Source organism: Rhinopithecus bieti, unplaced genomic scaffold, assembly GCF_001698545.2.
Source record: "Rhinopithecus bieti isolate Rb0 unplaced genomic scaffold, ASM169854v2 scaffold_61957, whole genome shotgun sequence".
NCBI lineage: Eukaryota > Metazoa > Chordata > Mammalia > Primates > Cercopithecidae > Rhinopithecus > Rhinopithecus bieti.
The window spans coordinates 1,064,685-1,081,522 of NW_016823861.1; the positions used below are offsets into that span (position 1 = coordinate 1,064,685).

The 16,838-nt window shown below is 33.9% G+C and overlaps 1 protein-coding gene across 1 annotated transcript in view; it reads right to left on the reverse strand.

Annotated features, from left to right (window-relative positions):
- Nucleotides 1–16,838, reverse strand: part of PCDH15 (protocadherin related 15) — a 591,153-nt gene that overhangs the window by 359,661 nt on the left and 214,654 nt on the right. The window lies entirely within an intron of this gene.

The following is a 16,838-nucleotide window of genomic DNA, read 5'->3' on the forward strand; positions in this document are numbered from 1 at the left end:
TTTTTTTTCTTCCTCTAGAACTAAACTCTTAAATTAATATCTGATGTTTCTGCTGGTTTTCTGGTCTTCATTGGATGTACCTAAGACTGAGACCCACACAGAAGAAGAAATGTCAAGAAATAAGCAGAAAACATCACTCATGACATGGTTTCTGTTTATGCCTGAAGCCAAATTCACCACTTTTGGATAGATAAAAAATTAACATATTTTTAAATGCTAATTTATTTTGAAATTATGTCTTTCAACCATAAGAACCATAACTATTATATAAAATAGTTTTATTGTTAACTACTCTTCTTGGTTTGCTTTTTGATTATTTTTCTAGGATTATTGTGCTTTGAGATCTTGGTATGAGATATCATGTAATCATTAATACAATAATGTAATATATAATTATTCATTATGATAGGCAAAGATATTGCTTGAAAGTGGTAGAGTTGCCCCTGTATAGAAATAATATTGAATTACTCAATAAGTAATAAAAATACAGATCAATTAATTAGTAAATATTTCCATCAAGAGAGGACAGACTCAATTTGAGGGAAATATTTAAATGAGCATTACTTTGTTTTTTCTTCTTCAAAATTTCATGGATAGAGGATTCAAAGATATTCATAGATATTAGCAACCGCAGCATATAATATTTTTTATTAATATGATAACTTTCACCTTTTCACTTAAAGGAAGTACTTTCATAGCTTCTGATATATATGAATTGCCAGAATCACTACTCCTGTGCTTTGGGATCATTGTTATGTAAAATAAGGGTACCACCACAGGTAATCTAACAGAGATAGCTTCTAAGTGACTCATGGGCAGGGAGTATAGATGTCATGGAGATGCTGGAAAAAAGGATGATTCACGCCCCCCAGCTGGGGACAGAGTAGTACACCTCAAGATTTCATCACACTACTGAAAATAGAACATAATTTAAAACTTTGGAATTGTTGATTTCTAGAATTTTCCATTTAATGTTCTCAGAGTGTAGTTGACCAAAAGTAACAGAAACCATGGAAAGCAAAACTGAGGACAAGGGGAAAATACTGTAAAAACAAAAATGAAGATATTTACCTCACAGCATATGTAAAATTAACTCAAAATGTATCACAGACTTAAAGGTGAAAGCTACACTGTGAATATTCGTAGAATATAGGAGAAAATCTTTGTGAATTTGGTTGGCAAAGGTTTCTTAAATATAACAGTAAAAGTATGATACAATAAAAAAAATTAAACTTCTTCAAAATTAAAAGCCTTTTCTCTACCAAAAACATAAGAACATGATACATAAAATACAGATAATGTATTTGCAAAATATTTGCAGATCATATATCTGACAAATGACTTGTATTTATGATTTATAGAGAATACTTACCAATCGGTACTAAGAAAACAACACAAATTTTGTAAATGAGTGAAAGATTTGAATCGATATTCCACCAAAGAAGATCAACAAATGGCTAATAAGCACATGAGAGTATCTCAAATTAATTTGTCATTAAGGAAACACAAATTAAAATCACAACGAGATACTAATAAGCATCTGTATAATGGCATTAACAAATGAATTGACAGTAGTACTATCAGAGAGGATGTAGTGGGTGATAAAATGGTACAGGCCACTGTTATTAAAAAGCAAAATACAGTTGATTTAAAAAGTGTATATTTACCATGTAATTTAGCACTTTTGTACTAGGTGTCTATATATAACAAACAGAAAAATAAATATATATTTGAGTGTGTGTGTGTATATATATTTCCAAAAAGAGACTTGTATAGAATATTCACAGTCATATTAAACTGGAAACAACTGAAAGGCTCATCAACTGGTGAACAGATAAGCAGAATGTGTTTTCACATGATGGATTCTATTCAGTAATTCAAATAAATGGATATATAGCATTGATTCATGCCGCAGCATAGATGAACTACATAAACATTATGCTATTTAAAAAGCCAGGCAAAATAAAAGTAAAAGATACAAACTATGGGACTCCATATTTTTTTAATTCCTAGACAAGGAAAACTTTTAGAGGCAGAAACCAAAACAGAGGGTGTCTAGAGCTGGAAATGGGAGTGAGTATTGACTACAAGCAGTCATGAGTAAAGTTTTGGGGTGATGGAAATTTTGGAAGAGAAAGAAATATATAGTACTAGATTGTGGTCATTGTTGCCCTACCATCTAAATTTACTAAAACCAGCCCAACTCTTTCATGGAACTGATGTTTACTGTTTTTTGGATAAACACGGAAATTGACACCCCACCCCCCAACCACACCCTGTCTTGAAGCTTGAAACTTTCATTTGTCTCATCTGAGTTTCTTCCTCGGGAAACTAACCCTCAACCCTCCTAGAAATCAAGGAACTGAAACTCACCAGATAACTGTATCCAGAAAATGAGATGCCAGACCTTTCATCCACGGATCATAATTCCAGTTTACCAATTCCTCTTCCTTACCTTTCCTTAATATTTGTTTTGCACATGTATTTTCCCTGTTATATAAACCTCTAATTTTAATCATTTGGGGAGATGGATTTGAGACTTTATCTCCTGTTCTCCTCAGCTGCAGCAGCTGATTAAAGCTTTCTTCTCTGGCAATATTTGTTGTCTCAGCAATTGGCGTTTTGTGAAGCAAGCAGCAGGACCTAGACAAAACCCTTGATGTTTTGGTAACATACATATATGAGGACATGTCGATTATACCTTAATAAAGTTATTGAAAATAACAAATAAAATTCTACCCACACATCTGATCCTTTGAATGATCTTTATCCATTTTTTTTTTTCTGGTACATTATAGAATGCTATTCAGGCTACTTGTTCATGTATTGTTTCATCATTTGACTAACTTTCTGCCTTTTTATGCATTTTACAAAGTTTAGGTCTCGATTATTTGTTTATTTCTTTCTCTTTTAAACCATTGTATGTTCCTCTGCTTTCAGAGACTTAACTATCAGCTCCATGAACTCCATGCTACCTTTGTAAACCTACTTCTTCCTCCTAGGAATGGACAGGTGTGAAAGCTCTGGCAAGCAAACAAAAGCCAGACCCATGGATGAAAAGCAGAATTTAATGAGCAAATCCAACTATGAAAGGCTGTCTGAGTTAAGAAAAGTAATAAATAGAAGAGAAGGTGAAATTGTGGAATATAGAATGGACAGCATGCAAACAAAGATTTCAAAATAAGATACCTTCATATTTTCCTCTGAGAGAACATTTCATAGCAACAGTATAATCTTCTTAGCAGCTCCTTTCAGATGTGGTAATGATTAATAGCCAATGCTGGAGAATTTCACAGATGTGGCACAAATCAAGGTACAAGATATACTTGAGAACTCTTCTGGGATCATTTGGGGTTAATGTCTCCTTATGACATGCCAGAATATGAGATAGGATTGTATCACTTGGGCCTTTTATTGTTGGTTATACTTATCCTAATTTTACATTTGAAGCCTTGAGTTAAATTCTAACTTTGACCTTATCTGATAACGCAGTGGCTGGCAGCAGCCATAGCTTATACATGTATAGCTATGCGTAACAATGACATCACTTAAGGCATTCTTTGGTGGTTTCCTAGTATGCCAGAGTCTATTTTTTCTTTTTTGCCTCACCAGATGTGGTTAAGAGTTGGATGAAATATAAACAAATGTTTATGGAATCAGAATTGTAAACAAGAAGGTAAATAGTAAGGTTACATGGTGATCCCATATCACTGATGATTTGTTCCTAGAAATTCTCAAGGGCAATTACAGGGATCCTTTTGCACACTCAGGTTGAACTTCACCTAGAAGTAGAATATGCCTAATCTACAAGCTTCTGGGAGAAACAATACTTCTGTATACACACAATATAATTTAATAATATCCATATCATATATACTTAGATGAAATGTATTAGTCTATTTTCACACTGCTATAAAGAACTACCTCAGACTGGGTAATTTATGAAGAAAAGAGGTTTAATTGACTCACAGTTCCACAGGATTAACAGGAAGCATGACTGGGAGGTCTCAGGAAACTTACAATTATCACAGAAGGCAAAGGATAAGGAAGCACCTTTTTCCCATGGCAGCAGGAGAGAGAGAGAGCGAGAGGGGAAGTGCCATACACTTTTAAACCATCAGATCTCATGAGAAGTCACTCACTATCATGAGAACAGCATGGGAGAAATTTGCCTCCATGATCCAATTACCTCCAACTAGGCCCCTCCTGCAATACTAAGGTTCACAACTCAAGGTGAGATTTGTGTGGGGACACAGAGCCAAACCAAAACCAGAACAATCCTTGAGTCACCTTAATCAACACTGGACATAAAGTACTAAGAGGGATTTTAAGTTCAATAAATTAGTTTATTGAATCAACTAGAGATGGCTTTTAGGCAAACATATTAACCCAAATAAACAAAGTAGGGAACATTCTTTTTCAATAACTTGGCATTATTCAGGAATGATTACTGAGTAATCAATGATTACTGAAACAATTATCATAATAAATTTTGATGTATTTAAATGGTTCTAGTTGGCTATACTAGAAGATCAATTCAGGAGGGACATAACTCTGGGAACTATGGACAATCTAAACTATACCAAGATGTCATTTATAAGTATAGGCATTATCAATCTTCTATCACAGTCATACTTCTATGAACTAGGAAACAAACTTATCTTCCTCATGGTACCTTTGGTGAGGTTTGGACAGCCTAAGAATCAATAATGCATTGCTTTATAAAAGAAAAGTGACTGGTGTGCTGCATTCATATGCAGAAGCTTTTGCAAGTGAAAGTTTATTCCTAAGGGATGGTTTATGGTTATGCTATCAGACCAGATGCAGAATTGTCTGAGAAAGAGTATCTAATGACTACTCTGATAATGTAAAATGCATGATATATAGGAAAAGTCTATTTTTTGCTAGGAAAATTGAGAAAACAATATGGTGGTATTAAAGTGTGCTGTGTTAAATATTTCATCTCTCTGTCTCAGCTCTATCGTGTAATAAGGATTTTTAAATTCATTTATGTAGTTAGATAAAAATGAAGTTTGAGTGCATATTGATCTCTAGGACAGAAAGATTATTTGAACAAGCAACATAAAACTTACAAGCTAGGTAATCCTTATGTAGAAAGATTTGCCAGAGAAAGAATTGAATCTACATCTGTAAAGTAATATACCCAGTTCAACGTCTCTATCAACACTTATAAAAAGGCAGAAGTAATAGATGATAAGTGGAAAAAAATAGTCTTTCAAATGTTTAAGAAATGTCAGAACATTTAGGTGAATCTATCTATGGTTGTTAATTTGCTTTGTAGAGGGAATTCCAACTTCTTACTGTATGAAATATGCTCTGGTGATAGTGTTTTAATGTCTATTTTTAATGCACTAGATATTATAGAAGTTAGTGCAACAAAATTTTAAGATTCCTCAGAAATGTGTAGCAAGTGGGTAACACATACTGAGTGCAGATGACTTAGAAGACATAAGATATTATATCTAAAGGTTATAAGACTTCTACTATGCTATTGCCATAAAAGCTATATTATTGCCTGTCTATTATCCTTATTTAAAGCTAAATCAAATTGGAGCTGTGTGAGGTCCACTGAGTCTCTCCAGGTTGGCATTCAGTCTGAACTTAAGGCTGCTGCTCATTAAAATATCACTGGAAATTCACTATTCAGTGTGATTTCTGATGGGAAAATGATATAATGGGTTTGCTTTTATGTTTGTTGATTTCTTCATGTGTCAATAAAATTCAGGAAGTTCTTCAATAACTCCTGCCGGTCCAGCAAATTAGGCATTGTAAAAGTATTTATTTTCAGATTTATTATCTCTGGTCTTAATGTGAATGAGTGATTCTTTAAAGCTAAAAAGCATAACAGGCTCCCAGTTTTCCACCCTCTCTCAAGCACATCCTAGAATAATCCAATATAATGGGCACCTCAGTAGAGTAGGTGGTTGGCAAATTTATCACTTTGGGTGTATAATTTGGAAAAAGATATTGACAACATTAATAATAACATGATCATTAGATATTTATATGAATGAATAATTGTCACTGAAGATGAATCTTCCATTTATGCATTTTCTTCCCAATAAAAGCCAAGAAATAAAACAAAAGAAGATGACTTTAAAGCATTTCTTCTCACTGCCTGATTATTTAAAGGGCTTGTTTCTTTTCTGCAGCAACTTTGTGATCCTTTTGTAAAGGTTCATTGGTTCTAATTACTCAAACTCTGAGACTGGAAACTGGAACCTTAAGTGCTCTAATGCTATCAAATTCTCTCATGCTCAACTTATACTCTCAAAAAAAGATTTCCTCAAAGTTGACTTCTATCAATTTCCATCTCATTAGCTTTAATTCATTAATTTAAGGACCTAGTCTTTCATACTTCTTCAAGAAATCTCATATTGTATACAATGCCAAATCTAAACTACTCTACTATGCAAGGTAGCCATCTTAAATTAATTTATAAATAATTGCATCCATTTATTCAGACCTTAATTTGTACCAAATGTCTGACTCTGAAAAATGAAGAGCGGAAAAGAAACAGAAAGAATAACTTCTGTCAAACAGCAGGTGCTCTAGGAAAGGAGATGAGAGAGAAACTTACCTTTAATTGAAATGCTGTTATAGAAACATAAAAATACATTACAAAGGTACAGAAAAGCCTGTCATGACCAAGGAGCTGGGAGAATAAACCAACATATATTTGGCTTAGTGAAAGAAAAGCAAATCTTTTAGCATTCAGTTCCTCTTCTCTCCAATGGTAGTCAAATTTGTATCTTTAAGGCCTCATGCCTTTGGCCATATCATTTCATCTTCAGCATCATATTATCTTCACCTGCCTATCTGAGTACTAAACATCTTGAGAGATTCATGAAGCTCTAACAGATCATCATCCCCACTCACTTTTGATGAATTCTCGTTAGTGCTCTTAGTCTTGCTCATCAAATTTAACATTCAATAATTGCGACATTTTCTGATTATTTCGCTGTGAAGAAGGATTATTTCTTGCCAAATACGGTCAACTTCTTGAGGATTACGACTGTGCCTTATTCATTCTATGTATTTTTCAGAGCACTTAGTTTAGTAAGAATCACCTAAAAATCTGTGAAGACAGATTATTTCTTGCCAAATATGGTCAACTTCCTGAGGATTAGGGCTGTGCCTTATTCATTCTATGTATTTTTCAGAGCACTTAGTTTAGTACTAAGTGAATCACCTAAAAATCTGTGTAGATTAAATTATAATCTAGCCAAGAAAGTAATACAACATGCAACATACATATCTTAGGACTTGCACAATAGTGCTTTTGCTTGTTTGTTTCCTTTGCCAAACTGGATGAGCAAGTGTACTAGGGTTTTAAGAAATCCCTACTGCTCTATTTAAATGTTCTTTTTCTCCCCTAAGATCCCTTATATTTGAAATATCTCAATATCCAACTATGTTGATTTTATTCAGATGACTATGCTTGGACATTATAACAAAATTTACTACCAGAGAAAGCTGAAAAGAAAGTGAGCTCTTTTGCAGAACAACAGGTGAATAAAAGCGAAAACTGATCAAGGAAATGTTTTATTTATCTCAGGATAGGACACATAATAAAGAAAATAGCATAAAATATATTGTACATTTTGTTTCTTCTAGAGCAATATCAAATTTCAAGTCAAATATCTAGTAAACCAGCAATATATAGAACCATAAGTATGAGCGTAAATATTGTAAAAATTAAAAATACACAATTTACATGATTGTAAAAACAATCACATCTAAATAAGCAAAAGCTTCATAAAAAATGCAAACACCAGGCCGGGTGCGGTGGCTCATGCCTGTAATCCCAGCACTTTGGGAGGCTGAGACAGGTGGATCACGAGGTCAGGAGATTGAGACCATCCTGGCTAACACAGTGATGGTGAAACCCTGTCTCTACTAAAAATACAAAAAATTAGCCGGGCGCAGTGGCGGGCGCCTGTAGTCCCAGCTACACAGGAGGCTGAGGCAGGAGAATGGCGTGAACCCGGGAGGCAGAGCTTGCAGTAAGTGGAGATCGTGCCACTACACTCCAGCCTGGGCAACACAGCAAGACTCCATCTCAAAAAAAAAAAAAAAAAAAATGCAAGCACCTAAGCATTAATTATTGAAATTGGACCATGGAATTGGGTAACTTTCACTTGACAAAAAAATGACAGATAAATATTAAAGTAAATAATCGTGTTTACAAATAAGTTTTCTTTAAAAAGCTGTACTGTTAAATATATTACGGAAAGGGGTAATGTCTGAAAATAATATAAAACCTAAATATTCTTTTTCAGTTATACAAATTCAAAATGCAGGGAATTGTGATTACTATAATGCTAGCATTAGCATTTTCTCCAAATTTATAAAATGGAAAAGCTTACTGTAGACTACACAGCCCCTACAGTTTTAAGATATACTGAAATATGTGCTAAACACTAAATAATCTTGAATTTGATGATATTTGTCATGTATTATAAAACCAAAATATAGTTTGCCTTTCTTCATTAGTAGTCTAGTGATTACTCAAGGTCATAAACTATATGTTGATAGTTTCTTTATTTCTTATGATTTGACATCGTGCCCAATACTTCAAATGCTCTACACAATGAATAAATTTCAAGTAAATGTGTTAATCAACTTTGCCTCTTTAAAATCATATATAATTGACCTACGTTTTCAGTCAGTTTAGCATCTCAAGGGCCTTTTTGAAATGATTCTCTGAGTAATCCAGTTTGGAAGTACTATGTTCTAGGGATACTAATATAACTGTAGTTTAAAATATTTTACTTCGTAAAATTTTAAAAATGAATTAACCTGAAATATAAGTAATTCCCCATGATTCATACATAAATTCCTAATACACATTTTTCCTACATCGACTAGTTATTTTTATCCATTTATTCATTTAACAAATATTTATTAAAGGTCAATGTGCTGGGACTGGGTAAGATGTTAGGCATACAGTAGTGATGGAAAAAGAAGAAAAGTACGCAAAAAAAATTGACAATAATTTTACTCCATTTGAGCCTATAATTAAGTGAGGGAAACAGATAGTTTAACCATATAATTATAAATTTTGAAATGTGCTGTGAAGGAGAAATCAGGATGCTCCAAGATAATAAAGAGGTAACACTGAGAAAAGGAAATCATAGAAGGCTTCTTTGAGGAAGTGGCATTCAAATTAAGACCTAAAAGATGGAAAGCGTATGAATAAAAGTTATCCCCTCACAGTGGGAGCATCATAACAGATAAGAGAGGGGTAAAATGCTACGTGAAGAAATTGAACACTAATCCAGTAATACAGGATACAGATTATGAACTTTATTTTTATAGCAGTAGAAAACCATTGAAAGGGTCAAGCATGCTAATTATTTGATGTGATCTCACTGGCTAATGAATGAAGAAGAGGGAGAGAGGAGACATAAATAATACTCAAACAAGGACATTTCACGGGTTTAGGTGAAAGTTGATGGTGGCTGTGAAAGAAATACAGGTAGATGTAGTAAATAAGTATATGAGGAAAAATTGATAGGAGTTGATAATAGATTGGAGATGGGAGTAAATGAGAATGTGTCAAGAATAACTTTTTCCAACCAAATGGAAGGTGTTGCTATTTTCTTTTCTTTTCTTTTCTTTTCTTTGTTTTTTTGAGAAAGTCTCATTCTGTCACCCAGCTGGGAGTGCAATGGCCCGACCTCGGCTCACTGCAACCTCCACCTCCCGGGTTCAAGAGATTCTCCCGCTTCAGCCTCCTGAGGTCGTGCTAGTTTCTTAGATGGGGAATATAATCCATCTGAAAACAATTCAGATAGTGTAATCAAACTTGAAATTCGATTAAAGTTCTCAGCATGAGTGAATAACCTGTATAAGTTCAGAATTACATGTTGGTGTATATATTTCAATTCTAATACAAATAGATTTAGCCAAGAAATGGAATGGTCTTTAGAAAAAAATGAAATGTTTCAAATATCAAAAATAAATTAAAATTGTGTATTAATGTAAAAAATAGGTCTATATTTTTGTAAGCTTTGCTCATCAAGTCTTTATATGGTATTTGCTGAAATATTGAACTCCACCAAGACCTTAAGTAAATATAACCCTCAAACTTTAATCATGACATACACACAAACCAAAGAAAACAAAATCATTATTTGAAACAAATTGTCATCTACGGCCATACCAGTGTGAACCCTCCCAATCTTGTGTGAAATAAATTGTCAAGAGACACTAAAATACTACATAGTTTTATCTTAAACTTGAATATTTGAAATTATAAAAACAGAATTTAATATGTAATTTTGTTACATACATGTATCCTCCACAGAGCACTAAATAACACACGACACACAGAGATATACACAGATAAGGTAACAAATATTAATAAATAATCCTAAGTGCTTTACATAATTTATGAGAATGGTACAACAGTAGCAAGTTACCACATATGCAGCATTTGCTAAGCATACATATGATAGTAGTTTATATAATTAGTTTAATAATCGCAACACTCTTGCGAGGTTGATACTATTATTATTACCATTTTAAAGACTGGAAAACTGAGGTTCAGAAGGTTATGTCATGTAATAGTACAAAGTGGCAGAAAGACATGCAACTAGCTAGCCTGCCTCCCAATTCTATTGTCTTTAAGTTGGATTCCACATCATCTCTGTCACTTAAAACCCTCGTTAATTTGGAACAGTCATCTATCATTATATTAACTCACATTTTTCTATAAAATTAGACTATGAAAAATAATTATGATCAAAGTTTTTTTCAGTCCTAATATTCAATGACCTATGATATAGCATAACTAAGATATTAAAATATTTTCAATTTAAGAGCAGGAAGGAGTAGCTTGGCTAAAGCTGTTAAGTTAGAGATCATCTCGGGAAAGGACTATGTGAGATGATACTTAGTGTGGGATAGAATTCTTAAGCCAAATAGAGCATATATCTAGAATGAGGTGTTTTCTAAACTTATTGAGGGTAGATTAGTCGAGGGAATTAAATTCTATGGACATTAACTGAATCCCTACTGTGTGTAAGTCATTATACTGACCACTGGTGGTTAGATCATTAAAAAATTTTGTCTTAAAGGAATTTACAGGTCAGTAGGGGAGACAGACATGTAAAAGCTAGCCTTAATGCACGCCACAGTAAAACATGTAGGAGATAGAGGTGATAGCTGGTATGTGGAAGCAATTAATTTTGACTTGCTAGGAAAATAAAGCCCGTATTAAAGAGATAACAATTGTCCTATGTGTTAAAGAATTTTTTTAAAGATACAACTTGGATCAAACCTTCAACCTGAGAGAGCTCTCAACAGTTATAGAATAGGAAGAATATTCCATGCTAAAAACAAATAAAACAAAATTCTATATATCCTCAAGATCCACAATATGAAGGGATGCAGCAGGAGATGAAACAAATATATTTAATAGTATTACATAGATGTCCTTGACTGTATGTGTGGAGCTTTGTTCCTTCCATTGGTAGGTTTTCCAGGAGGGTGAGGATCTGTTCTGACTCAGTTTCAGAGTAATCATCTGGAACAGTGTGGTAGGAAATCTGTAGAAATAGCCATATTGCCCAACATAGTCTACTGTAGTAGCCTAAATTATGGCAGCACATAGGCATGGAAAAGGAATTGGTTGTGGAAATGGGAATGCCAACTAGTAGAGTCACCTTAGAAGACAGCTTCGCAGTTTCTAACAACGATATCCATATTCATTCTATATGATCCAGCAATCACACTCCTTGGTATTTACCAAAAGGAGTTGAAAATTTATGTCCAAGCAAAAAAAAACTTAGCATGGGTGATTACAGCAGCTTTATTAATAATGGCCAAAACTTGAAAGGAACCAAAATACTCTTTCATGGAAGAATGAATAAACTGTGATACATCTAGATAATGGGATAATATACAGCACTAAAAAGATATGGGCTATTAAGTTATGAAAAGAAATGAAGGAATCTAAAGTACGTAATACTAAATGAAATAAGCCAGTTGGAAAAGGCTACATACCTTATGATTCCAAATATACGCTATCCTGGAAAAGGCAAAACTATGAGACAGTAGAGAGATCAATGATTGTCAGGGGAAGGAAGGAAGCAAGGGGGAGGGAAGCATAGGCAGAGCCCAGGTTTTTTAGGGCCGTGAAACTCCTCTGTGTGGTACTACAATGGTGGGTATACGTCATTAGTACAAGACCATAACATGAAACACCGAGAGTGAATCCTAATGTAAAGTACAGACTTTGGATGATAAGGATGTGTGAATGTAAGTTCATTAATTGTAGCAAATATATCACTTTGGTATGGAGTGTTAATAATGAGGCAGGTATGCATCTGTGGGGACAGCGAGTACCTGGGAAATCACTGTATCTTCCTCTCAATTTTGCTGTGTACCTAAAACTGCTCAGAAAACAAAATCTTTAACAAAAAAAGAGGAAATGATGATCTGCAAATACTTTTTAAAATAGGAATTGCCTAAACTGAACAATAGTTTGGATGTAGGCAGGTAAAGCAGAGGGAAAACAAACAAGACTGCAAGGTGCCTACCCTGCTGCCTGTGAAGCTTAAAGATTAATGGTGCGCATCACAATATAGCTGCCTCCAACACAACTAGATGCATGTTTTGAGTCTGTTTGTTTATTAAAATAAAGACAATGGATTAATGTATTTTAGGATATGTCCAATGTGAAGTGTTTGTGAAAGATCCACTTTGTCATGTCCAGCTGATATCTGGAATGTCAATTTGCTGCTTGGGAAAGAGGTCATCGCAGGGCATTTAACTTTGGCAGACAAGTATACATAGAGGTGATGATTGAAAACTTGAGAATAGATGAAAAAGAAAAGAAGAATATATAGGTATTTGAAGAACGTTAATTTTTAGAGTGATAATTGAACAAGGGGTCAGTAACATCTCTCAGTTAACAAAGAAGTAGGATAGAAACCAGGGACGTTATTCATAAAAGGGTATAGTTGAGAGTTTTACCAAGATCAAGGACTTTTGAGTTTGACATGTAGAAATAGACTGATGGGATATATAATTTTATATGATTTTAGTGGTGTGATGTGAGTTAAACTCAGGTTATATTATACATAAGATAGGTAAATACAAATATAAATATAGAGATAGATATAGATCAATATATGTATGCAGGCACTGAGATTGATACATTTTTGTTGATAAGGAAAATAATCAGAGGGGGATAAAAGCATGAAGAATTATATCTGGGAGTAGTGACTAGACCAGTACCTGGGGATGTTAAGCATGTTAATTGGGCAAAGGGAAGGAATTAGTCAGTAGAGAGAGATTATTGCAGTCAAAGAATGGAATAATTGGTGGCGCACAGAAATTGGAAGGAGTAGAGTCTAAGATAGGAAAGAGGAGTAGGAAGCATCATAGAAGAAGCGAAGGAGAACTAAAAAACAAAAGAACAATGAAAAGAGGTGGGGTGAGGATCAGAGGACTCAACTCTATTTGAGATTCTATCTTAATGACTTAAGAAGTACAATTATTCAGTGGTACTTTTAAAATGTTGTTGTTTAAAACTGTAATTCTCAAAATTGGCTGCATATTAGAACTGTTTCATTTTCTTAAATAAAATCTGTCTAAGTGACTCTGTTATGGGTGGTCAGATCATTTAAATACAAACATCTTAGAATAAAGTGCTGGCATCAATATTTTAAAAGTTCCTCAGGCAGAATGCTAATATTCAATTGTCATTGAGAATCACAGTTTAAGAGAATTGCAGATGTTTACGAATAGTGTTTATGGAGCATTAATTGGATAGCTAGCTACTAGTATTTAAATCTACATCTGCAAAATAGTAAAATCTGTATCTTTTATGGGGACTAATTGTCTTTTCAAGAAAACTAGCAATGTGTGGAGTGGTATTTATGGAGCATGGTATTTATTAGTGTCAACCTATAAGATTGCATTGACATCCCATAAAATGGTCTGCATGGAATGAAAAATGAAATCATCTCATGCAGTAATTTTCCCTTAAACAAAATATGTGTTAATAATGTGATTATACTTCAGCTCCAGTTATGGAAGATGATGTTGGTGCTTTAAGGCAGCACTCCTCTAAGTGTTGTTCATGACCCATGTGCGTGAGAATCACTCCAGTCCTTTTGGCCAAAATCAAGTGTAAGAGACATATATAAAGTCAGAAGCTCAATTTATAACTGAGAACTTATAACAAGGATCTGGGTAAAACTTTATAACCAACTCATTTGCTCCTTGCAGACAGGGTAGATACTTACTAAGAAAAATATACTGTACTTAAAAAATTGAGTATGTGCTCACATCACGCTAAGAGTCTCATGGCTACATTGAAAATGACAATAATTAAAACTTGTTGCCCGAGTGTCTTTTTTTTTGAAAGTGCTCATTGTCATTTTTGCTTCTGACACTTTCAGTCTTTGACATCAGTTTACTAACCACCAAGTAAACTGATGTATCTTGTGTCAGGTCAATGGGGAAAGGCAGGGTTGTGACAAGGTGTAGCATAGAGACCTAGGCCATGACTCTTAAAGGGTATATATAGATCAGAGTTTTGTATCAAGTTTCTTTGTTTTAGATATATTCTCTCAATGAGAACTATTTTATGTCTAGGTTCTTGGAGTATGTTTTATAGCGAGACCATCCTTCTACCACATACCAGAAATAACATTAAAATACTAATTATAAAGCTTCATTTGTTGACTTTTAAACAATTTTTTAAATTGTAGGCATGCTGACACAAACACCAATCTATCTTCACAATCTGCATAGTTCAGGGAAATATGTAAAATATAAGTCTTTAAAGGCAAGGAAATATCCGTTTTACAAAGAGATACATAAGGGAAATTAACTTTTGTAGACTTCAAATGAGAGAAATAAGCCTTTGATCCCCTAAGGCAAACATTTTTGAGATACAGTTTCTCCATATAATTGCTATGATTTTCTTAGTTACACTTTGTAGTTCCCTGCTGGCTGTTTTTCTGTGTAAACTTACTTTCATTTCCATTTATGACATAGAGATGAAAATCAGGTCTAATTAAATAAGGACATGACAATAATTGTCATTCTTTTATTTATGTAAAATATGGTTTTTCTACCTGTGAAAAGGTGCTTTAGTACAGAAAAATGTAGCTCTCATGGTCCATCAATTGACTGGAACTAATAGCCGTGTATCTACAGCTTCCCATTCTTTCATATCTTTATTCATTCATTATTACTTGTCTAAGGGTCTCCCTTTCTTTCATCCTCAAATAAGCATTTATTAGGTAGCTACACTATATTTATTTTATTTTATAATTTTAACTTTTTGCCATCAGTAGCTACTGTATTAAACATCTACTATATACCATGAACTATAGATACAGATCCCACAAATACAGAAATAAACTAGTTACAGTTCTGCCCTGAAATCAAATGTTTTAAAACACATTCATTTCATTAATGTGACAAGTACTATACCAATATAGTAAAAAAAAAAATTACTGTAGCAGTTTGAAACGTCTTTTCTCTCTTTACTAAATACACAGCAGACGTTACTTACACATGGAATAAACATTCCGTTGAATTCCCAGTCCCCAGGCTATCATGTCACCCCTTCTCTAGAACTCAAGAAAGCATATCTTAATTCATAAATAAATAAATAGATAAAAACATTGAGTGATTTCTTTTTTCTTTCGCATTTTGTGTGTGTTTTGTTTTGTTTTGTTTTGAGACGGAGTCTCACTCTGTCCCTAGGTTGGAGTGCAGTGGCACCATCTTGACTCACTGCAACTTCCACCTCCCAGGTTCAAGCAATTCTCCTGCCTCAGCCTCCCGAGTAGCTGGGACTTCAGGCGCACGCCGCCATGTCTGAGTAATTTTTTTAAAATTTTTATTTTAGTAGAGGCGGGGTTTCACCATATTGCCCAGGCCGGTCTCGAGCTCCTGAGCTCAGGAAATCTGCCCGCCTCGACCTCCCAAAGTGCTAGGATTACAGGTGTGTGCCGCCACGTCCGGCCGCATTGAGTGATTTCTAATTTTAATGAGCAATTAATGCAAAGTTAGCGATGATTTATCCCTGGAATAAATATGTACTGCATGGCTAATATGTCTGCCATGTGCTGGCATTATAGTGCCAAACAAGGCAGCCAAAGTTGCTAAACTCCTGAGTTTTCAATTTGCAGCAAGGGAAAGAAGAAAATAAGTTAATTGCAGATATTATAAGGGATATGACCTTGATGAGAAAGGAAAAGATCTAGAGGAAAAATGTGTGTGTGTGTGTGTGTGTGTGTGTGTGTGTGTGTGTGTGTGTTTGTGTGTGTGTTTGAAATAACTTATTTAAATGTAATAAGCACAGACAATGGTAAAAATAAGATAAATCAGGAATAAAGATGTTGCCTGACTTACGTGTTTTCAAAGGTACCATTTACTATCTAATTTAAATTTTCTCTGCTGTAATGATTACATTTTATCTAGGTAACCAATATCTAGTGGGATTATGCACCAATTTACTAAGGCAGTTTTTTGTATTTATCTCCAAGTGAAATTTAACCAATTTCTACAGTAGTGAAAATTAATTTGAAGATTTAATATATTCAGTATATTATTAAAATATAAACTGGTCAAATAGCTATGTTTTTTTTTTTTTTTTTTTAAGTAACAACCAAGCATTTATTCACTTACTACCAACAAATAGCTATGTTTACCTCTAATAACCAGTTAAGTCTCCTTTAGAGTCCATATAGATATGCTTTTATTTCTGTGTGTGTGTGTCTGTGTATGTGTTTGCTTTTTTGTTTTGTTTTGTTTTTCTTTTTTTTTTTTTTTTTTTTTTTTTT